This window comes from Saccopteryx bilineata, chromosome 7 (assembly GCF_036850765.1).
Source record: "Saccopteryx bilineata isolate mSacBil1 chromosome 7, mSacBil1_pri_phased_curated, whole genome shotgun sequence".
Lineage (NCBI taxonomy): Eukaryota > Metazoa > Chordata > Mammalia > Chiroptera > Emballonuridae > Saccopteryx > Saccopteryx bilineata.
In genome coordinates, this window is record NC_089496.1 from 108,425,656 (window position 1) to 108,450,264 (window position 24,609).

At 48.0% G+C, this 24,609-nt stretch overlaps 1 long non-coding RNA gene across 1 annotated transcript; it reads left to right on the forward strand.

Moving 5' to 3' along the window:
* The first annotated feature begins 21,229 nt into the window (after positions 1–21,229).
* LOC136310878 (uncharacterized) lies at positions 21,230–22,426 on the forward strand. The gene is made up of 3 exons (XR_010726628.1): positions 21,230–21,342; positions 21,459–21,486; positions 21,855–22,426. It is a non-coding gene; the product is annotated as an uncharacterized lncRNA (long non-coding RNA).
* Positions 22,427–24,609: the final 2,183 nt, after the last annotated feature.

Genomic DNA, 24,609 nt, shown 5'->3' on the forward strand with positions numbered 1-24,609 from the left:
CCTTTATACCTTTTACTTCTCTTATATGAGCTCTTTGCTCTGCTTGGACCCCTGTCTGATGTTAAATAGAAGTGCTGGTGGGGCACATCCTTGCCACGCTCCTGATTTCAGGGAGAGTGTTTGCAATGTCTCACATTCAGTTAGGTGCTTATGATAGGTCTACTGCAGACATTCTGTCAGACTGAGCAAGTTTCCTTACCTTTCTATAACTTTCTAACCCTAGTTTTCTGAGAGTTTCTTTTTATTGCTATGAATGACTATTGAATTTTACCAAATGCATATGCTTTCCTCTCTTATTTGGTTAAAGTGGTAAACTACATCAATTGAAAAAAAAATTTTTTGGTGACAGAGACAGAGAGAGGGATAGATAGGGACAGACGGACAGGAAGGGAGAGAGATGAGAAGCATCAAGTCTTCATTGCAGCACCTTAGTTGTTTATTGATTGCTTTCTCGTATATGCCTTGACTGGGGGAGCTACAGCAGAACAAATGACCCTTTGCTCAAGTCAGCGACTTTGGGCTCAAGCTAGAGACCATGGGGTCATGTCTATGATCCCACGCTAAAGCCAGCAACCTTGTGCTCAAGATGGTGAGCCTGCGCTCAAGCCGGTAACCTCGGGGTTTAGGACCTGGGTCCTCTGTGTCCCATTCTGATCTTCTCTCCACTGTGCCACCGCCTAGTCAGGCCATCAATTGAATTTTTTTTTTAATTTTAATTTTATTTTTTATTTTACAGAGACAGAGAGTGAATCAGAGAGAGGGATAGACAGGGACAGACAGACAGGAACGGAGAGAGATGAGAAGCATCAATCATCAGTTTTTCATTGCGCGTTGCAACACCTTAGTTGTTCATTGATTGCTTTCTCACATGTGCCCTGACCGCGGGTCTTCATTAGACCGAGTAGCCCCCTGCTGGAGCCAGCGACCTTGGGTTCAAGCTGGTGGGCTTTTTCCTCAAACCAGATGAGCCCATGCTCTAGCTGGCGACCTCGGGGTCTCAAACCTGGGTCCTTCCGCATCCCAGTTCGACGCTCTATCCACTGCGCCACCGCCTGGCTAGGCAATTGAAAATTTTTAATGTTAATCTTTTATTTGTAAAATCAACTTTCTCATGAGGTATTATTTTTTTCAAATATTGCTGGGTTTAGTTTGCTAACACTTTTCTAGGAGATTTTGCATCAGTGTTTATGAAAGATTCACTTATAATTTTCCCTTCTTATAATTTTTTTAAATTAATTAATTAATTTTTTACAGAGACAGAGAGTGAGTCAGAGAGAGGGATAGACAGGGACAGACAGACAGGAACAGAGAGAGATGAGAAGCATCAATCATTAGTTTTTTATTGTGCGTTGCAACACCTTAGTTGTTCATTGATTGCTTTCTCATATGTGCCTTGACTGCGGGCCTTCAGCAGACCGAGTAACCCCTTGCTGGAGCCAGCGACCTTGGGTTCAAGCTGGTGGGCTTTTTGCTCAAACCAGATGAGCCCGCGCTCAAGCTGGCGACCTCGGGGTCTCGAACTTCCTCCACATCCCAGTCCGACGCTCTATCCACTGCACCACCGCCTGGTCAGGCCCTTCTTATAATTTTCTTATCAGATTTTAGAATCAAGGTTATGTTGTCTTTACAGGATGAGTTGGCCAGTGTTCATTTTTTTCTATGTTTTGGAAGAGTTTGTGTAAAATTAGAGTTATTTCTCCCTAACTTGTTTGAAAAATTATCTGGTGAAGCCAGGTACTTGGGGTGTGTGTGTGTGTGTGTGTGTGTGTGTTCTCTACCCAGTTTTTCTAGTTGTTTTTCAGTGGGAAAATTGGTCTTCCTGAAGGAACTGCATCACAACCGAAAGCAGAATCCCAATAGTCTCTTAAATTGAGTTTTGCTGCAAGTGTGTCTTGGCTGAAAGACAAGATGTGAGCTCAAATTCCAGGTTCACATGCGCCAAGCAGATGCAAATCTGGGCAGGTGGGTCTACCCGGAAGTCTCAGATCCACATAGGGCACAGGGGGCAGGGTGGTTTGGCAGAAGAATGAGGGGCCGTTGGGCCCACCCGACTAGGGTGTGAATTCTGGCTGAGCAGTTTTACTCTTGGTTAAGTCCTTGAACTAGTCACCAGGCTGACTTCTTTACCTGTGAAATAGGGACCATCCCTCTGACTGCACGGGGACACTGTGGCCATTAGAATTCAGCTGATATGTACGAACTATCAGCCAGACACTGAGGTGGCTCAGAAGAAATGGGCTGTGATGAAGTTGTTAGAGTCCCTGGGCGTTAGCCCTTAGCATGCTACAGACCCCCAAATATCTGGAAGGGGTGAGAGGTTGCTGCCTGTCTGGTCCCATCCCCACCCATGGGGGGATGTGCTGTTGGACCAGGACCTTCTCAGGCGGCCTGTGGGCCTGTGCGAGGCAGGCCCACCAGGATCACAGCACAGGTGACTCCTGGCAAGCATCCTACCTCTTCCAGACCAGGGTGGTGGAGCAGGCCCTGCTGGGTGAGTTCCCGAGTCCTGCCTTTTGTGGAACAGCCTGGAACTTGGCCCCATGGTAGGGATGGGACGAAGTGACAGAGACCCTTGGGCTCAGCTCTGCTGAGTTCACACCTGAAGCTGCTGCCCTTAGATCTGCAAGGCTAACTTATCGATCCCATGGCAGGATGTCTCTCTCACCTGTAGCTCTCCTGGCTGTACTCTGTAATGCTTTGGGTGCACCAGCAGCGCACTGACACCCAGGCCCATGGCTGGGTTCTCATGTAGCTGGCCTAGGGTGGGACTGGGGCCCCCAGTCTGGTGTAAGAATGCACCAGTGATTGCAGTAAGCAGTCAAGGTTGAGATGTCCAGTCTTAAGTCTGTAGTCATTTGAGTATATGGCTGGTGAGGCAGGAGAGGCCCCAGGACACTCCCTTCCAGCCCTTGTCATCTGGGGACACTGAGGCCAGGAGAAGCACTTGGTCTGGTAATGACGGAGTGACAAATAGGCTCTACTTCCTGCTTCAGCTGCTCTGCGGCTATGTGACATAACATTCCCTTTATAGAATACAGTGTGGTAGTCAACCAGCATCTCGGCCCCAAACCAGGTCAGGCCTGTGGGCAGAGTCCAGGTCTGGGTGGCCATAGCCACTGTCACTCGCGGCATGCCCACTGCTCACAGGCTCTGGGTGCTTCGCATGCATCACCCAGGTGGCATTGTCTACCCTCTGCGGTGATGCCAGTAGGCCCACTTGGCCAAGACCACATGCGGGAAGTCTTCTCGGCTTGGAGGCCTGCATGTGTCCTCTTGACCCTCCTGCCCTAGGATGTCAGCCCTCGAACTTTCTTGGGGCTGCCCCCGTGAGAGTGGGGAGGGTAGAGTGGACCACTGTTCCCCCAGCCTCCATCTCTGGCAACCCAAACGCCATCTAGTCCAACGTGGAAAAAAAAATGTGTAAGAAATCCTATCAAGCTTTAGCAGCCTGAGCTCTGGCCATTTACATGTTCATTAGCGCTTGTCTGCCATTACAAGAAAATGATGGTCATTTGATGCCCATATGTTCCCTTTCAAAATGAAAGGCTGATGTCCATCATCCTGAAATGAGGGAATTCTAAAGCAGACAGCTGGGAACGCATCTTTCTGGTTGGCAGGGAGACAATCCTCTAAATCAGGGGTCCCCAAACTTTTTACACAGGGGGCCAGTTCACTGTCCCTCAGACTGTTGGAGGGCCGGACTATAAAAAAAACTATGAACAAATCCCTATGCACACTGCACATATCTTATTTTAAAGTAAAAAAAAAACAAAACAGGAACAAATACAATATTTAAAATAAAGAACAAGTAAATTTAAATCAACAAACTGACCAGTATTTCAATGGGAACTATGCTCCTCTCACTGACCACCAATGAAAGAGGTGCCCCTTCCGGAAGTGCGGCAGGGGCTGGATAAATGGCCTCAAGGGGCTGCATGTGGCCCGCGGCCATAGTTTGGGGACCCCTGCTCTAAATTGAAAAGGTCCCACCCCCAACCCGCTAACCAGTGGGTTCTCTGTTTATAAGGCTGGTTGGGGCTCTCCCACAGACTCCTTGAAATCTGGGCTCCATGAAGTTTGCTTTCTTTCAAAGGAAAATGTTTACATTGGCAGTTAGCGCGTTCTTCCACCTTCGGAGTTGAAAAAAGAATTCTTCAAAGGACATGAGGCCTCTTCCTTGATTCTCCCATAATGCCTCGCGGCTGCAGGGAGCCCCTGTGGGAAAGGAGAGACTTGGGGCTCTGAGCACCGGATCTGCAAAGGCCTCGGACAGGCCCCTCCCCCTCCTGATGGCTCCACCCCCAGCTGTCCAGGAGGGACTTGGACTTGCCCTGTCATCTGCGAGCCTGGCATCCCATCAGGATAACTTGGACGGCTTTTTGGTCTGTGGGCTTTTTAAGTTTCCTCTGGAGCTCAGCCAAGTTTGGGAGCTCCAGCTGACCGCCAGCCCTCGAGTTCTGACATTCTGCATTTGGGGACAAGAGCAGAGCCCTTGGCCGCACAGCATGCCTGACCTGTGAGTTCTTGCCCACTTCAATCCCTGGTATGTTGTAATTACAACAGGTCTGGTTAGCCCGCAAGGGGTAGGCTCGAGATAATCATCAGAGCTAACTAACAACTGTCAAGCCCTCACAGAGGGTCAGGCGCGTGCTACACACCGTTTTCTCATTTGACCCTCAGCACAGACTAGGAGGCAGCTCCTATTTTTAGCTCTAGTGTACGGTTAAGGAAACCACGAGATTAAGTAACTAGGGTAGGACTTCTGAGCAGTAGAGCCAGGACAAGAACTCGGTCAGCTTGGCTCCAAGCCTGTGGCTTTATGCGACTCAAACATCCTGTCAAAGTGAGGGGGCCATCCTGAGAGACGCAGAGTGAACCCAGCCAGAAAGTGGTCTTCCCCAGAGCAGCACACTCTCCCCAATTTGAGCCTGAGCGTCCCTGCCCAGGGAGTTTTACGCCTTCCTGTAAGGTGTATGGGGGACCACTTTTAGTCAGCGACTGAATAGCAATGACCAATGTCCTGAACCCCCAGTTCCTTCTGAGCGGGTTGGTCCCCATGGGCTCTCCCTCTCCCTGTGACTCTGGAAAACGCCTGCTGCATGCGCAGGAGATGAGAGATAGGAGCTTGGTCACATCACAGATGTCATCAGACACGGACACGTGGCTGTCATTTCCTGTCTCTCGGCCAAGCCATTGTTGCTCAGCTACATGCCTGCCCTTAGTCCTGCACATGGGCTTGGCAGGGCACCTGTCCTACACGAGCCACACAGGACACTTGGAGGGTGGCCAAGGCCCCTCCCTCAGTTTTTATCAGCTCTGGAAAGTTCAAGGAATCTTTGATGTGCATGTCATTATTGTTCTTATTTGACCTTTTCAGATCACCGTGCACCCGGCCTGGGTATAGGAGTGCCCCGAGTGCACGTGTGAGGGTACGTGTGCCCTTGAGGAGAAGAGGAAGTATTAGGCCAAGGAAACTCTTCAGATCACTGTCTCTTTGGTGGGGGGGGGGGGTGCTGGTGAAGAATCAGCTTGAAAAACAAGAAGAGATGTCATCCCATGCCCATGGGGGATTTTTTGAACAAAAGGAGCCAATACTCCAAAAAAGATCATTACTAATGTGCTAGATGTTTGAACCATTTCAGGCACACCCAGCCCCAACTGGCTTTTTTGCTCCCATCTCATTTGTCATAAACTTGCCAGACGCAAATGGGACTGTCAGTCAGAGGTGTTGCTCCCTGGACTTTCGTTATAAGGACCTCATGGGAAGGCAGGACATTGATGGAGGGGGAAAAAAATCTTTGATGTGTGTACACGATGAGCCTTTCCTTTCTTGCAAACTTATTTCTCAATGTAGTGCTAAATTGCACAGCACACACTGAATGCAAAAGTCAGCATTCCACTAAAATGCATGAGGCCGAGACTGATGAAGCCAAGGAGGCCAGATGTGGGCAGGAAGACCTCATTCAGGTCAGTCTGAAAACAAAGGCCTCTGTGGCGTATTTCAGAGATGTTACTCATCCACATGTGACAGATGCTAGTGATTCTTTCTCAGCACAATGTCCCCAGCCAGGATGAGTTCAATAAATTTTGGTACTTCCATAACATGCGTAGGGTTCTGCCTTTCTAAGGAGCCAGGCATATCTACATATTGACCAATCTGTAGCAAGATATATTGTTAAGGAAGATGTACTTTTTGGTACACTTTGAAGTTTGATTTTGATCTTGTGAATATAGAACCTATTCCAAAAAATAATTCATTAAAAACATAATAAAATCAACTCAAAGCTGCCTGGCTTTGTGCAAACCAACGTAAGTCACCAAAACAATCATTGAGGTTATCTCTAGTTATGGAATTTTGGATAATTTCTACATTCTTCTTGGTATGTTTATTATTATTATTTTTTTAGAATAAATGGGTCATTTTGATAAATGAAGCTTTTAAAAATTATTGAGTAGAAGCCAAGGACTTTAAGAACATTGTCTTAAGAATACTAGCAAATGAAATCAATGTGGTGTGACTAATCAGTTAATAACTATGCCAATTAAACAGTGGTGGAAAGTGGAGAAAAGATGGAAAGTTGTGTCTTCTAACATCACACAGAGAAGAAGTATTGCTTTAAAATTTTTCATGATAAAAAATAATGTGTTAAATTATGAAAATTGAAAAAAGTAGACAACAATCACTTCTAGATTCCTCCCAAACACCATCACTCTTCATAGGCAGACATACTTCCTTTTAGTCTTTTATTCTCGAGCTAGAATGACTTGGAGTCAGGTAGTCAGAGCACAAGCCCAGACCACTGTTAACCTGGTTAGTCAGGTACTGACATGGCAATAGGATTAACTGCTTCATTAGTTGTGGGACCTCGGTTAATGTGGCTGAACTCAATGTTTAGTGTCCACCGTCATGCCCACATCGACACCACCCCTAACAATTGTGAAGATGTTGATTGAGTGAAGACCTCACCTTCAAAGGGAACCTTTCTGCTCTTGTGACCACGAGCCACCAAGCCTGAGGAGGAGTTCCACCTGGAAGAGCTATGGCTACCTTGTCCCTGTGGCCTCTCTGAGCAGGTTGGCACCGACCGGCTTCATGCTCCAGCACTCTGGGCAGACTGCTGATGCCACGTGGCAGCTCCCTGATCTGTCCTGTCTTTCATGCCCTGGCTGGACACTTTTTTTTTTTTTTTCATTTTTCTGAAGCTGGAAACAGGGAGAGACAGTCAGACAGACTCCCGCATGCGCCCGACTGGGATCCACCCGGCACGCCCACCATGGGGCGATGCTCTGCCCATCCTGGGCGTCGCCATGTTGTGACCAGAGCCACTCTAGTGCCTGAGGCAGAGGCCACAGAGCCATCCCCAGTGCCCGGGCCATCTTTGCTCCAATGGAGCCTTGGCTACGGGAGGGGAAGAGAGAGACAGAGAGGAAAGTGCGGCGGAGGGGTGGAGAAGCAAATGGGCACTTCTCCTGTGTGCCCTGGCCGGGAATCGAACCCGGGTCCTCTGCACGCTAGGCCGACGCTCTACTGCTGAGCCAACCGGCCAGGGCCTGGCTGGACACTTCTAAAGAGCACAGATCCGATATTTGCAAGCATCTCCCTCCTCAGTATGGGTTTGTCTGGTGTTTTCTCCTGATGAGGCGGTGGTCAGGTGTCATTGGGAAGGATGTGGCGGGGCGGGGTGAGGTGCCCTCCTCAGGAGGAGGAGGACGTGATGTTGGTGTTGTCATGGTGACTGATCTATGATCCGTTCCCCATTTCCTCTATGTTGATTAATTGGAATTTCTCTGTTAAAAGAGTTGTTACTTCTCCCCCACTTATTTACTTAGTTAATAATTTATATCAATATAGACTCATGGATATTTATATCAATATGAACTCACGGATATTCATTTTATTCTTTGCATTAGAGTCCAGTATTGTTTATTTTGTTATTTATGTTGTTTCCAAATAATAAACACACAAATATTTTTTAAAACTTCAAAGGCACTTATTTGAGAACTGAAAATTAAGATACAATGGCATATAGTATTTTTCACCAATTAGATTGACAAAGATCAAAAAGCTAAAAATAACTAAACATATTAGTGAGAGTAATGGAAATGCTCATATCGAGGTGGGATTGTGGATAATGCCTCCCGTATAGAGGGCAGTTTGATGACACCAATTAATATTAAAATGCATACATCCTTAGACTGAGCAATTTAACCTCCAGGAATTTTTCCTGGGAAATGATGAATGTGAAAGGGTACTATTAGCAACATTGCTTGTAATGTCAAAAGATGGGATGCTGCATCACTGTCAGCCTTTGGGAGACTGATTAGTTGTGAGCTGTCCCATAAGGTAATGTCATGCGGTGGTTATAACAAGGCAGGTCTTTTAGCCCTGACATTGCGAACGATCCCCAAGAAGTGAAGCGAAAAGTCAAGATTGACAATGTGTACCTAGGATGCATTCTGGGAAATTTTCTTAAGTTATTTATTGAATGAGTCAGATATTTCCACATTGATTTCCTTCACTTAGTAATACACATTGACATTTCCTCTGTGTTCTCTTCAAGGCCTGATAGCTTCTTTCTTTCAGTGCTGAATAATATGTCATTGTCTGGAGGGAACCTAGTTTGTTTATTCATTCACCTACTGAAGGGTATCTTGGTTGCTTCAAAGTTTTGGCAATTGGGAATAAAGTTGCTATAAACGTTAATATGGAGGTTTTGCATGTAACTTTTTAATGCCTTTGGGTAAACACCAAGATGCACATTACTGGATTTTATGGAAAGAGGATGTTTAGTTTTATAAGAAACTGTCCAACTCTCTTACTAAGTGTCTGTGCCCTTGGCATCCCCACCAGCTGTGAGAGAGAGTTCCTGTTGCTCCATGTTCTTATCAGCATTTGGTGTTGTCAGTGGTCTGGAGTTTGGCCCTTCTGATAGGTGTGTGGTGGTGTCGTGTTTTAACTTGCAGTTCCCTGATGAGGTATGATGTTGAGCATCTTTCAATATGCTTGTTGGCCATCTGTGTATCATCCTTGGTAAGCTATTGATTCAGATCTTCTGCCCCCTTTATTTTTTAAGTACTTTAAGAAAATGTATTTCTTGCTAGTCTCTATAAATACAATTATTTTTGTATACTGACCATGTATTCTTGTTTAAGTTATTCAGTATTTTTAACACATTCCTTATGATTTTCTATGTAAATGATGTCTATAAACAGTCTGTCTTCTTTCTGACCTTTATGCCTTGTATTTCTTTTATTCTTTCTTGACAGAGATAGTGAGAGAGTCAGAGAGAGGGACACATAGGGACAGACAGACAGGAAGGGAGAGAGATGAGAAGCATCAATTGTTTGTTGTGGCTCCTTAGTTGTTAATTGATTGCTTTCTCATATGTGCCTTGATGGGGGGCTACAGCAGACCGAGTGACCCCTTGCTCAAGCCAGTGACCTGGGGCTTCAAGCCAGCAACCCCACGCTGAAACTGGTGAGCTCGCAGTCAAGCTGGCGACCTTGGGGTTTCAAACCTGGGTCCTCTGTGTTCCAGCCTGATGCTCTATCCGCTGTGCCACTGCCTGGTCAGGCTATGCCTTCTATTTCTTAATTCACTGCTGGGACTCTTGAATTTTTTATTTCTACACTTCTCTTTTCAAGAGATTTTGTTCTCTGGATGTAAATTTTTTTTTATAGCAAACTATTCTTGTTTCATGCATGCCATCTCTTCTGTTAATTTCTCAATAATATATATATTTTTGGAATTTAGTTTCCTCTACATAGTCTTTGTTTCCACCAAATTTTTGTTTGTTTGTTTGTTCTTTTGGTTTCCTCAGACGATATATTTCTCGGCTGTTCCATAATCTCTGGTTGTCTACTCATGATTATGAAATGGGGGCTTAAAACATACTGGACACTCTGTGTACATGATGGGACTGATGACATCATGCTCCTCTGTAGAATGATCAGGAGGACCACTTACTGGGGGAATTCTTATTGTCTATAACTGAAGATAATTCCACATGGCTGGCCAGATTCCTCAGGGTAGTCTTCCATCTCCTGTCTGGAGAGTAACAGCCTGGCTTGTAGGAGTGCAGGAGGAGGGATAGTACCCAATATTCACGTGTACTGGGTCTGGTGCCCCCACCTGCATCTGTGTCTGGCATCCCCCAGCTTGGGCATCCTGCTTACTTGGACTGGGAGTGGGGCTGTTCCCCAGCCATGTAGATTCGGGAGGACGCCTAGGAATCCCAGTGATTACCCAATATCTTCCACCAGCCCCCCTCAGTTCAGCATGCCCTCTTTCACCTCTTGCTCCAGGGTCCCTTGTATCACCAGCCCCAGGCCTGGTCGAGGTCCTGCTAGTGGGTCAGTGGCTCTCAGCTTTGCTCACCGCTGGGGTGGGGACTTGGCTTTTTGGGTCTTCTACCATTGGCTCATTTGATTTCCAGTTTCCAAACTGTTATTCTTTTCTCTGTCCTCATTGGTTTCTATTTCTGATTTTGTTTGTTTCTTTCATCTCTTTATTGTAGCAGGAGTGGGATTTCAGGAGGAAGTGAAGTTAGGTCTGTGTTTAGTCCACCATTTTGACCCATAAGTCCTCCTCATATCTGTTACTTGCCTGATAAAGGATGAAATAAAATTATGCTCTTATTCTTATATGGCAAATATAGCCCCCCCCCCTTTTGAGAGACAGGGACAGCAACATTGGACTGCTTCTCTATGGTCACTTCTGTGTTTCAGGACAACGCTCCAATCAACTAATCTATCTGGCTAGGGCTTAATTTTTTTATTTGTTTGATTTATATAGAGAGACAGAGAGAGGAACGGAAAGAGAGAAGGGGGAAGGGAAGCATTCATTTGTTGTTCCACTCAGTTGTGCCTTCATCAGTTGCTTCCCATGTATGCCCTGACCGGGGATTGAACCCACAACCTTGTTTCGGGACAGTGCTCTTAACTGACTTAGCTAACCAGCCAGGGCCAAATCTAGCACATTTTAAAATATAAAGCTAACTCCCTTGAGCTGTAAAATACTATTCCCAACATTACTGAATTTGTCATGTTCTTGCTTCAAAATTCATCTTAAGAGTGTTGAGAAGAGATTTTGGTCTTCCTAGTGATTGTATGAAATTTCTTGGAAGCAACATATGGTCCTGCAATGTCTCCCATTGGAATAGCAGTGTTGGCATAGGGCTCAGGAGCACCTGCTCTGTGCCGGCCAGAACCGAACCGGGACTATTTGTGAGGCTTCAGTACAGACGGAGCGGAGCACTTCCCTCTGCCCCTCCATCCTGGGACAGCCACAGCGAGGCCTCGCAGGCCCCGCCTCCAGGAAGTCCTGGCACAAAGCTCCCTGGGCAATGAGGAGCAGCCCTGGCCATCCAGCAGGACTGGAAGCTGGTCTCCCACTCAGCTCTGCCCGCTTGGCTCCTCCCACTCCCTTGTGCAGAGAACTGGTGACTACGAAGTCACAGAAAACTTCGGTGGGACTCCCACTTCAGGTGGCTGTCCTCCGTGTTTTATTTACACGCTTATTAAAACAGCCTCCCAATGACAACTAAAACAAAGCCTCTTTCAGCCTCAAGCCCCAGCTGTTGAATGAGTCTCAGCAGTTGGTTGAAATGCGGTCTCATTTGTTTATGTAACTTTTTTTTTTTTGTCTAGGCAGAGAGTGACACGTGTTCCCATTTTCTAGAGAAAGCAATGGGACACATCAGGGCAGCAGTTAAGAGAGAGAACCAAACTGGTTCTGGGAGCTTGGCCCGCCACTGCCCTTAGCCACACGTATGAGGATGGGCTGGGGAGGGCTGTCCCGAGTGGCAGCTGTGGGTCCCTCCACTCCTCCTTCCTCCAGCTGAGGGAGGGACACTGACAGCACCATTCTGGGCAGTGGGGCGCTTGTCACTAGGGAGACTGCCAGCTCAGCCCTCAGTTTGATGCCTGCCCAGTGGTGGTACTAGTGAGAAACTTAGAAAACTCCTGCATGGGCGTTAGTGTGCCAGCTGCTGCCCCTGAAGGAGTGGGCAGACAGACGTGTAGGAGCTGGGCATTGAGAGAGGCCAGGTGACAGTGCCTCTCCTGCGTCAGGGGCCTGTGTGATGTCAGGGGTGGCCCTGCAGGTGTGGGATGTTAGAGAAACCCCAATTCCCCCCCACCCCCAGTGTAGCCCAAGAGAGGAGTCAGCATTTCAACATCTACCAGAATAGAGGGCATTCAAAAGCAGAGTGAGAATAGCAAGCTAAGTAAAAATGCACTTTGTTATCCCTCCCTTCTCCCTGCCCTGAGCCTGGAGGAGCCACAGAAGCAGTTAGTGAGAGGGGAGGAGAGGGGGAGGAGAGGGGGGAGGGGAGGGCTGAGGGAGGGGAGGTTGGAGAAGGGGGAGGGAGAGAGGGAGGAGGAGGGACAGGGATGCAGAAGCCAGAGGCCTCTCCAGGCTCACCTGGAGAAGGCAGAAGCTTTGAACTGCGGGTGAGGATGAGGTGTTGACATAAATTGGACAGTACTCTTTATGAGAACCGAAAAGGCAGACTGGGTCATACGTGGAAGGCACTGAGGAGGTATAGACCCTGGGAAATGTCACCTAGGAGGAAAAGAGCCAGCAGGGGAGGCCTGCAAGGCATCGAGGGCAGGAAAACAGCTGGTTCCTGAGCGCAGTCAGTCCTGCTCAAGAGCTTACACTTATGGCAAGATAAAGAAGGTGCCAGAAATTCCTCTAGTCCCTCCCGCCTCTCCTTCACAGCTCAACTCGGCTGTCCCTCCCGTGAGGCCCGTCCTGCCGACGCCTGTGCCTGAGCAAGGCCACTTCTCCTGCCAGTGGGGTGGGCATGTTCTGGTGCGCATGTCCAGGTGCGCTGGGGAGAAAGGTGAGGTGGAAGCGACTTCCATCCGCTCCCTAACAGCTGGACGAATGACAGACGCAGGTTTCTTTACAGCAGGGGACTGGGTGGAACAGCGTAGTCGGGCTGAGCGTCTGCGTTAGGTACAGCCTGGCCTCGAAAGACAGATTGTCTGGTGCCCACGTTTCTAAAGCCCAGTAACCCTGCTTCCTAGTAAAATATTGACCCCGACTAGGGTTAGACTCTGGGCGATGGGTTTAGCCACTCCCCGCCCTGTGAAGGAACTGGGGGGCATGGAGAGAGCGCTGTGCGGGCGCCTCCTGTATACAGACAGTGAGGCCGGCGCCTCTGAGAGGAGACGTTCCCTCTTCCTACAAACAGGGAAGCTCAGAAACCACCTGTGTCCCGCAGCGGGGGAGTGGCATGCCCTCATGAAACAATCCCCCTAGTTATTTAATAAATGTTTTCAAAGAACTTACGCACACACACACGGAAACGATTAGGTTAAAAAGCAGAATACATACACTCACACACAAGTACACACACAATCCCAATAATGACATATTTAGATAATTGTGCAAATTTCTCCAAGTCTTACTCGTGATTCTCTCTTGATTTGGGTGAATTTTCATTTTCTCTTTTATTCCTTCCTGTACTTTCCGGGACTTCAGGGATGAATAAGCCTTGCTTTTGTTTGATCCCCTCCTCCCGGAGGAACGGGGAAGCCAGGGTTGGGTGGGCCACCCACCTGGACCCTGGGAGGCAACCTGAAAGGCAGGACAGTGAGGACAACGTCCCAGCAGAAAGCCAGATAAAATGTCAATGTGTCATCAGGGGAAGAGGCCAGCAGGAGAGACAACCCAGGGGTAAACTCCAAGAACCAGATCAAACCCAAAGGCCAGGGACGCAGAAAAGGGACACGGCTGGCCTTTTTCTAGAGCGCCTGAGCCTCATGAATGGACAGGAAGGGAGTCACCTTCCTGCCACCTCGATGGGGACAACCTTCACAATCATAGAAATGTTGGAAAGCATACTCCAGGGAGCAGTGCTGCCCTGCGTCTCCTTCTCTGTGCATGTCTTTGTCACTATTCTCTTGGAATGACAGACTCCTAGCCCTGGCCGGGTAGCTCAGTTGGTTAGGGCGTTGTTCTGATATACTGAGGGTTCGATGTGGGTTGTGGGTTAGATCCCCAGTCAGGGCACATCTAAGAATTAATCAACGAATGCATGAATAAGTGGAACAACAAATTGATGTTTCTCTCTCCTTTCTCTTTCTAAAATCAACTTAAACAATTATTAAAAGAAGAGAGAGAGAGAGAGACTGCTCTGCTTGCTGTGTTATAAAGGGCTATCGGCAATGGTTTTGACAAAACCCTTCTGTAACCTCTGGGACCCGTAATAATGATACAGGCAGAGGTATAGCCTTGAAGACACGGGCTGGAGGGACATAGGAGCACACACTCAAGGTCACCAAGGGATGGTGGAGAACAGAAGGCAGCAGGTGGCCCTGGGGATAGGCATGTGTCACCCAGGACCGAGGAAATTGATCTGGGGATTGTCGCATCTTCTAGCTGGGAGCTCAGAGTCACAGTTGGGGTTTCCTCTGCCCTTGGTGGGCCCAAGACTGACAAGGCCTGAGTACCCAACCTCATCATAACCCCTGTGACCTCCTTGACCCCCTTCCTGCTTTCAGCAACCCCCATCTTCAAGTCCCCATGTGGCCTTGCTACCTTTGGACTCCCATCATTCCTTGTGAGAATGACGTAGGAGCTGAGCCAGAATTTTCTGAACCCTGACACACATTCACACACACACACACACACACACACACACACACACATCTTTTCTCTCCACCTTTCGAGAGCTGCCTTCTCGAGAGCCCGGGCTCACTGTCTGGGCCCAGACTTTGTTCTTTGGCCATGACGCAGGGGACCTCTCTCGCAATGATGCCCTTTCTCCTCTGCCACTTGTCAGTCCCTCCCGATGGGTCCAAACAAAACCAGGAACAGTTCCCTGTTCTTTTCTCTGCTAGATTATAGGAAAAAAAGAAAATAGTCATCAACTCAATCATTTATCAGTCTTTGTATCTTAAAGTCTTAATTTTAATCCCTCCAGTGAATGAGCTTGTAGGCTGAGTGCTGCAGGGCCCCTCTCCCCTCGGGCCCCAGGCTTGGGTTTGGAATCTCAGATGCTGTTCTGTGCTGTGCGGGACAGGTTGCCATGGTGCTGGAAAGATCCTGTAAATGCTGACGCCCTGTAGTTTCCCCAGCGTTTCTCTGAGAGGCAGGCTGATATGTTGTGTGTCGATGTAAGCTGCTCAGCGCCATCGGAGGTCTGATTTAGTGGTTGGCATCATCTTCAGATCCTAGTCTGATCACCTCCTTCTTGACTGTGTCCATTGGCTGCTTATAGTCAGTGGTTAAGACAGCCAAACAACCCCTTTGATGAAGGAAAGCTGGACTCAAAGCTGCCAGGAGACGTGGCCTTGGCCTTGCCCTTACAGATTTGCTGTTAATGGAAGTCAGCTGAGAAGTCCCTCTGGGTTTGAGGCTGGTGACTGACTGGAAGTCTCCAGAGGAATGTCCCTAGAGGCTTAGTTCACTGCCTGCCATTTCTCATCTCCTCACCCCCCCCCCCAGCAGCCTGCTGACCCCACTGCCAGCCACATAGGTTGGGGAGGCTTATGGAGCCTCAGGAAAGGGACTGCCGTGTCCCCTATCCTGACCTTTCATCCCTAAGCCACCAGACAAGCGTTGGTTACACACACAGTGGGTGTGTTATGGGCACATTTGGGGTACCCGCATGCCCTCTCTGGGCTGTGCCCCCAAATCTGGGAACGAAGAGTGGAGCCAGGTAGCCGTATTTGCATTAAGTAACTTCACCCCCAGCCGAGGGTGGTTGAATGGGATGCTTCCGGTGCGCAGGGGATCAGGCTCGGGACTGCCCTCTTGCTGCGGTGCTGAGTCAGATGCCAGTGGCTCTGGAGCCTCTCCACATAGTGCCATTCTCGGACCACCCCCGGGACACCCTTGCTGTGCCCTTGGGCTTGCAGGGTTGTTGGGTCCTCGGGGCATCTGCTTGTCAGCAGCTCACATGAGCCGGCCCCACCCCCTCACTCCACTCTGTTCCCCTGGTGCTGTGCCACCTGTGACCCCTCCAGGATGCTTATCCTGGCTCTGGCCAGCCCGCATTGCATACTCCTGGCCCTACTCCCTAAGGCCCAGGGCCAACAACCAGGGCCTCACCTTGGAGTGACTTATACAAAGACACAGTAGGAGGGGAGGGACCGACAGAAGAAATGTACCCTCTGGAGCATGGCTTCTACCCACTGTGCCCCTGGGTGGCCTGTCTCCTAGCTGTCTTCACTCGTGACAAATGGCGCCTCCCCCTGGAGAGGCCATCAAAGTGCTTGTCATTGAAAATGGACCTGTTCACCACTATGTTATGCATGTGTGAAAATTGGAAGCCTGGAATACAGGCTCCCCCCTCCACTGGCAGGGCCCAGGACAGGAGGGGCAATGGAGCCCCATGTGCCGTGTGACCAACTGTCTACGTCAGGGGTCTCAAACTCGCGGCCTGCCCACCAATTTTGTGCGGCCTGCAGACTAATCAAACTTCGTGGATTAGTCTGCTGGCCAGTCTGCGGGCCGCACAAAATTGGTGGGCGGGCCGCATGCGGCCCGCGGCCCGAGTTTGAGACCCCTGGTCTAAGTCATTAATTGCCTGACCAGACCAGGCAGTGGTGTAGTGGAGAAAGCATTGACCTGGGATGCTGAGGCCCCAGGTTTGAAACCCTGAGGTCACCTGCTTGAGCACGGGGTCATCCAGCTTGAACGTGGTGTCATAGATATGACCCCATGGTCGCTGGCTTGAGCTCAAAGATTGCTGGCTTGAAGCCCAAGGTCACTGGCTTGAGCCAAGGGGTCACTGCTTGGCTGGAGCCACCTGGTCAAGGCACATATGAGAAAGCAATCAAAGAACAACTAATGTGCTGCAACTATGAGTTGATGTTTCTCATCTCTCTCCCTCCCTGTCTGTCTGTCCCTTCTGTCTGATTCTCTCTCTCACAAAAAATTTTTTTTAATTAAAAAAATAAGTCATTAATCAAGTCCCCCAGCTGATACATAAAGATATGTTCTACCATCCTACCCTGACAAGCATATCTTCATAATGAGAAAACAACAGGATATTTCTTTTTAAAAAGCCACGGCTTTTATTTTCAGAAAGTCAGCAAACTCTCAAAGACAACTGACTGTAATTATTAGTGTAAATATCTAGGTACTATGTTAATGAGCTGGTGATATTTGTGTGAGTAGTAAAGACATATAAAATTCATAAATTCTCTATTTGTGTCATAATATTTATTTTCCTTTCCTACATTTCAGCAAACACACTGTTTATGTTAGAGGCAAAATTTTCATGTAATTGTGTCTTATCAACAGTAATGCTAAATTAAGTAACTTTTATCGAGTCAATGTAGTTTTTAGGGTTTTTTTGTATTAACTTGAAGAGACGTCACTCTGTTGAAGCAATAGCAATGACTGGAACTGTCAGTAAAACTTCAAGCAATATTTAGATTTCAGAAATGGGCCATGGATTTCATATATCAGAATCAGACATTGTACTGGGGTTGCTTATGACAAGTTATCTTTGTTACAACAGACTGAATTTTACCATCTAAACCTATCACTTGTATTGCAACTGTCTCCTCTCTTAAAGCCATATCTAGCTCTATAGAGTGGCAACCAGAGTAACACATGTTACGTCTGACATCGAGGCCCACTTCTGCACACATTGAGGAATAACGTGATTTGTGTAATGTTGCATAGTGCTCCTTGGCTACCACGTGTAACTATCATGAAAAGCAGTAATTTGGGAATATCTTCCAATACTGAATGAGAACATGGGGAGAAGAAGGTTGGACAAGTTGATCAATCTGTCTTCCTCTGACCTAAGATCTCCCCTGACCAAATCCTTCCTGCCTTTTGAGGCAGTTTGTCTCCAGTGTTAGTGGCAACACAGCCTCAGTCTCCAGGGTGGTCAGACACAGCCACCTTCTGTTCAAAGACCGAGGCAGGGACTGTGGACAAACCTCTCCCCAGGCCTGATGAGTGTTCTTCCTGGCTATGGGTGTTTGCTCTTAGGACTTGGGCTGTGCCAGTGTCCAGTGCAGGATCCTAGGTGGTCAAACAGCCATGTGCTCTTTAATCCACGGGCTTTGTGTATGTGGTTGTCATGTATGAGGCACATGAAAGGGACCTTTTGTGTCTGGTGTAAAGCTGGTACTCACTGGGAAAGACCCCTCTGTAGTGATATTAACACAGCTCTGTTTCCTACAGACTAGAGGGACAGATCCCAGGAGAGCACCTGCTAGGTTCCACATCCTGTGCTAAGCCCTTCCTTCCTTCCTCTCTCCCTCCCTCCCTTCCTCCCTTCCTTTCTTCCTCTTTCCCGCCCTTCCTCCCTTTCTCCCTTCTCCCTTCCTCCCTCTCTCCCTCCCTCCCTCTCTCCCTCCCTTCCTTCCCCCTTCTCTCCCTCTTTTCCTTGTTCCCTTCCCACTCTGTCCCTTCCTTCCATCTTTCCTTCCTTGAAAAGGAACCACTTGCAAATAGTAACAAATTCCAACTGCTGTGCCGAAGACCACCAGGGCAGCCCTGGAGAGCGGTGCCCGGACTAAGCAGAAGGACTAGCTTCAGGAGCACCTGGCGCTCCTGGGACCTCGCTGGGAAGAGAGCCCTGGGAGTCTTTGACCTCTTGAGAGTCTCCCAGGCTCCCGGATGAAGCTCAGCTCTACAGGTGGTTTATTCCCATTGGTATTGCTGCCTAGGCTCTCTTTTGTTGTTGTTCTTACTGCCTAGATCTCTTAACTCTTCCCTGAGGCTGCTGGGGCAGGGAAGGCAAAGGGTTATCTTTTAAAGACAAGTTCACAGCACTCAACAAAGTGAGTTTAAGAAAATTCTCTGTGACACTAACCATTCCTCCCTCCTTCCCTCCCTCCCTCCCTCCCTCCCTTCCTTCCTTCCTTCCTTTCCCTCTTCCTATTTTAAAAGGACGTCTATTACAGCTGGGGACAGTGAAACAAGGAAGGGCCTAGGCTAGAAGAAGCAACAGGAGAGAGCCTGAGAGGGACCGCTGTGAGCTCACTGGAGTCAGAGAATAGGGGACCTTGGGGACAGGTGCAGGGGTTTAGCCTGGGATGAGCTGCCGCTGCCCACCGCTCCCCTGGTTGCAAGTCTTGTGGGGACTCTTAGAGCTCAGGAGATGCACTCCTGTGGGGGAAGAAGGAGGGAGGGGGAGAGAAAGGTGCAGGGGTGCTCCCTGGAGGGGAGTACACTAACCATTTCTTTCGTATGAGCAGAAGACTGACTATGTGGTTACCTAGAATGTTCCTTCCTTTTTAAAGCACATGCCTTTCTTCTTGTCAGGATCTAATGGCCAGGCCCAGCTTGGCCTCCCTCAGTTCCAAGTCCTCATCTGTAAGTGGGTGTTGACCGCAGGGAGCTGTGGGAGGTCCATGAGCTGGTCCCTAAGCGAGTGGCCAGCACAGTGGGCACCTGGCAGCTCTGAGGGTGTGAGTCCCCTTCCCGCTTCCCTGTGAATGAGGAAAAAGAAAAAGCAACCACACCTATGTGCATGCTGTGTGTGCATGGTGTGTGTATATACACGCACATGCACACATTTTGCAGGATGTATTACTGTCCTGAGCTCTGTAACAATTACCACAATCTGAGGGGCTTAAGACAGCAGAAATGTGAGGAATGTGTTCTTTCATAGTTCTGGAGGCCAAACCTTGGAAATCAGGGTGTCGGGCCATGCTTCCTCCAAAGGCTCTAGGGGCGTATCCTTCCTTGCATCTTCCTACCAGTGAGATATTTGGAAAGAAATCTTTTCTTCTGAGCAGTAGGTCTCAAGGTCGGGCTTAAAACCATGCTGTACGCAGATGTGCCGCCATCCGGGTGCTGCTGCTCCATTTATAGAGCACCCGCCAAGCCGACTCCACATAGTTCTTAAGGCCCTAGAGTTTTGGAATAGTAACAAAATAAGCACTGGCTTTGACTTCAAGTCACCGGCTGCCTTTGCCACCAGCAAGAGAGTCCAGCTGTCCTTGCGGAGCCAGGCCCTGTCTTCCCCTCCCTGGCGATGGAAGTCCTGGGCGGCATCTTCTAACAGAAGAAGCTGCTTCCTGGTCAGTGAGAACCTGCTGTCTGGTTTGGCTCCTCCAGGCGAGGCACCCACTCAGCTCCAACAAAGGCCCCGGGTCCCTCGCTTCCAGGACGTCATCAGAATTCAGGGGAGCCTGACTGGGCAGGTTGCGTAGTGGGTAGAGCATCGGACTGGGATGCCGAGGACGAGGTTCGAGACCCCGAGGTCGCCAGCTTGAGCACCGGCTCATCTGGTTTGAGCAAAGCTCACTAGCTTGAGCCCAAGGTCACTGGCTTGAGCAAGGGGTTACTTGGTCTGCTGTAGCCCCCCAGTCAAGGCACATATGAAAAAGCAATCAATGAACAACTAAGGGGTCGCAACAAAAAACTGATGATGCTTCTCATCTCTCTCCGTTCCTGTCTGTCTGTCCCTCTCTCTGACTCTCTCTCTGTCTCTGTAAAAAAAAAAAAGAATTCAGGGGAAAGAAAGTCCAACTAACCCCCCACCCCGTTCCTTTTTTGCACTAATTTCTTCTCCCCTCCCCACTGGCTGCTGGCTGCTCAAAATCTGATGAGTCAGTAATGATTTTTGCCGAGTATAGGAGCATAAGGAAACGGTTTTGAGGAGTCATGGTAACTGCGCAGGGATTTTGAAAGCCTGCTCCGCGCGGCACTCTGCGCAGGGTTGTTGTCTAGAAGTTTTCCAGCACTTAACTGGGAGCCTAGGACCGAGCAGATGCGTGAGGTTTTGCTACGTCTTTGACGTGAACGCACATCACCTTGTTTCTGGTCCGCTTTCTAACCTCTCGCCGATTTATGTCCAGATGAAAACAAAACTCTAAAGCTCCCTCCCACAAAGCGCAGAGCAGAGCAGAGATTTGGAAAGGGGAATTATTTTGATTGATGTTGATAAAGCATCTGAGACATTATTGCTATTAGCATAACATTTTTTTTTACAGTGTGAAATATTACATTAAGACAAAATTTTGGAGCTAGGAGTGCATTTAGCAAGCGAAGGTCACTGTCAATTTAAAGATCTGTCCTGTTGTTATTTAGACATTTGACATTTTTGCTTACTTCAGCCGGCACATAATTTCAAATAATGGCGATAAAGCACAGTAGTATTCAAGGGAGACATCACAGAGCTATGAGTGAACCCCCACTCTGGACATTTGTAAGCACTGTGCAAATGTCAGTTCTTAATTCATTATCTGCTGAAAGCTGATTACCTAGCACAGATTCTATTCGACCTCAAAATCTGCCAGGCACCAGAAGGCCATCCCTCCAGCCTGCTGTGTCTGGTCAGGAACAGGAACAATGTCCCTGGGGACACTGAATCATTATTCCTGAACTATGGAGGCTCCAGAGCGCTCATGGAAGTAAGTACCTTGGCCTTTTAATCCACCCTTCCCTGATTACTCTGCTGGGATTTCTCTCCCCCCATACCCAACAAAAAGATGACTGTAGGCTCTTCTCTTTGTTTGTGTCCTTTCAGACCTATGGAAATATTTATGGATGAAAGGGTTTTCTGAGATTTACTTCAAAATAATATGAAAAGTGCAGTAGAAGATAAAGATCACATTTTGAAACAAGATTGCCCATGGCTTGGTAGATGTTGGAGCTGGGTGATGGGAGCTGGTGCTTCTAACGACTACAATCCTTCTATGAACATCCTTGTGCACTTGTGGGGGTGTCCCCACTAACCCAGAAGAGGAACAGCAGGGTCCACGTCCACTTTAAATGTCACTGGGTAGTCCCAAACTGTTCTCCAAAGCGTCTGCATTCATTTATATTCCTACCTGTCGTATATGTCACCGAACTTTTTGGTACATTTTTATTCATCTGATTGTTACAAAGTAGTGTGCTTCCTTTTTGTTTCCACTTGTCTTAGTCTGATCACTTAGATCACCTCTGCCATTTGCTGGTTCTTCAGGCCTTTCCGTGAATTATCTATTCACACTGTTCCAGGTTATAGATGAGGTCACAGTGAGTTCTCTTTCCTCTCCCCTTCAAGAAGCAAGGTGAAGCAGCCTGCTTGCGTTAGCTTATGAGAGCCAATTGTTAAATTTCCCAGAGTTCTGCTAACATATGCAATATTGTAGCTCGAAATTGGCCATGATAGGCATATTTACACCATGGCAATCAGCAAACCAGGGCTCCCCCACCCCAGAGAGCTAGCTGTTAACTACATCCAGCACATCACTGCCTCCCAGCATTGACATCCAGACAAAGCCTGGCTCAGAAGAGCATCAAGGTGAACCTGACACCTGGGTGTGGCAGGGCTTCCTTGACTGGCTGACTCAGACCAGAAAGGGTTTAGTGCAGGGGTCCGGAACCTTTTTGCCTGAGAGAGCTATGAACGCCATATATTTTAAAATGTAATTCCATGAGAGCCATACAATATGTTTAACACTAAATAAATACAAGTAAATGTGTGCATTTTATGTAAGACCAACACTTTTAAAGTACAATAAGTCTTGAATTCTTTTTAATAACGTTGTTATACTGTTGCTAACCAATGATGAATAAAGTACTTCTTACCATTAGTGTGACTTCTGGTGCTGCATGGTTTTGCTGATGGCTTTGTAGTCTGGTTGAAATGTGGTGAGGTTAAGCTTCATGCAGGCATTGAGACTTCCAACTGTTAAATGTGATCGTAGGTTGGTCTTAAGGTTCTTTAGATGTGAGAAAGACTGTTCACATGCATACGTAGAGCCAAACATTGTCAGTAGAGCAATACTCGCATGCTGCAGTGTGTGGTATGTGATGGGAAGCGCTGTCCAAGGTTTTTGTTTTGTTTTGTTTTGTTTTAAAAGGTTTTTTTTTTTTTTTTTTTTTTTTGTATTTTTCTGAAGCTGGAAACGGGGAGAGACAGTCAGACTCCCGCATGCGCCCTACTGGGATCCACCCGGCACGCCCACCAGGGGCGACGCTCTCCCCACCAGGGGGCAATAATCTGCCCATCCTGGGCATCGCCATGTTGCGACCAGAGCCACTCTAGCGCCTGAGGCAGAGGCCACAGAGCCATCCCCAGCGCCCAGGCCATCTTTGCTCCAATGGAGCCTTGGCTGCGGGAGGGGAAGAGAGAGACAGAGAGGAAGGCGCGGCGGAGGGGTGGAGAAGCAAATGGGCGCTTCTCCTATGTGCCCTGGCCGGGAATCGAACCCGGGTCCCCCGCACGCCAGGCCGACGCTCTACCGCTGAGGCAACCGGCCAGGGCCAGCACTGTCCAAGTTTTGACAATCAGCTGGTCCACAGGTTGAAGTTTTTTCATTTCTCCCCACTTGTGTTTGCTCGCCAACTCTGTTTGCTGTCGTGCAAGTCTTTCCAAATCTTCATTCTTGTTGTGACTTGAACTTATTCACCCACATGTCTGAGGCCTTCAGGTCAGCAGCTTGTAGCTCAAAATCTCTGACAGAGACACCGGGGATGTCACTTCAGGTCGGCGCTGTCCACTGCACACTTGTGTGAATGGGTGATGAACTTAAAAAGACGAGTGCACTCACGAAATTCTCCAAAGCATGCTTTGAATGACTGCAGGAGATTAGATGTGAAGCTCACTAGCTGCTGGAGATCAAGATGTTGAGCAGGGTCATTTGCTGTGCATGCATCTTTAAACTCTCCCACTTTTTCAAAGTGTAGTAAATGACTTGTTTCAATGTTGGTGATAAAGAGTTCCAGCTTGTTTTCAAATGCAAACACTGCTTGTTGAAGGGATAAGACTGTATTTCCAACGCCTTGCATTTTCACATTGAGCTGGTTCAGATGTTCAGTCATGTCCATGAGATAGTAGAACTTCAGGAGCCACTCAGTGTTAACTAACTCAGGATGCTTGACGTTTTTCATTTCAAGAAAAGTCCGGATTTCGCTCAGACAAGCCAGGAAATGGCTGAGCACCTTTCCTCTTGACAACCAATGCACATTGCTGTGCAGAAGCAGACCAGGATAATTATTCCCAACTTCACCCAGCAGTGTTTTAAACTGGCGATCATTTAAAGCTCGGACAACAATAAAGTTGACCACCTGAATGACCAGCGACATCACCTCACCAAGCTGCTCGCCACACATCTGAGCACAAAGCGCCTCCTGATGTAGGATGCAGTGAAAACTTAGGATGGGTCTCTTTTCATGTTCACGAAGAAGTGCTATAAATCCTCTGTTTTTTCCCACCATGCACGGAGCACCATCAGTACACACTGAAATAAGTTTATCCATCGGTAGATTTTTTTCTTTGGCGAACTCAGTGAAAGACTTGAATAAATCCTCCCCTTTTGTTGGCTCTTTCATAGGCAAAACAGCAAGACTTTCCTCACGTAGTGTGTCACCAACAGCATACCTTGCAATCATGCTGAACTGGGATAAATGGCTTACGTCTGTTGACTCATCCAAAGTGAGAGAAAAGAATGGTGCTGCATTTATGTCCTTCACTTGTGTTGTCTCAGTTTGATTTGCCATCATGATGGTATGATTGTGAACAGTTCTTGCTGACAGAGGCATATCTTTTATTCGTTTGATTATCTTGTCTTTATCTGAAAAATCATCAAAAAGTTCATTGGCAACATCAAGCATGAATGTTTTGGCATACTTCCCATCTGTGAATGGCTTTCCATTTCTCACAATTGCTAAAGCACCAGCAAAGCTAGCCG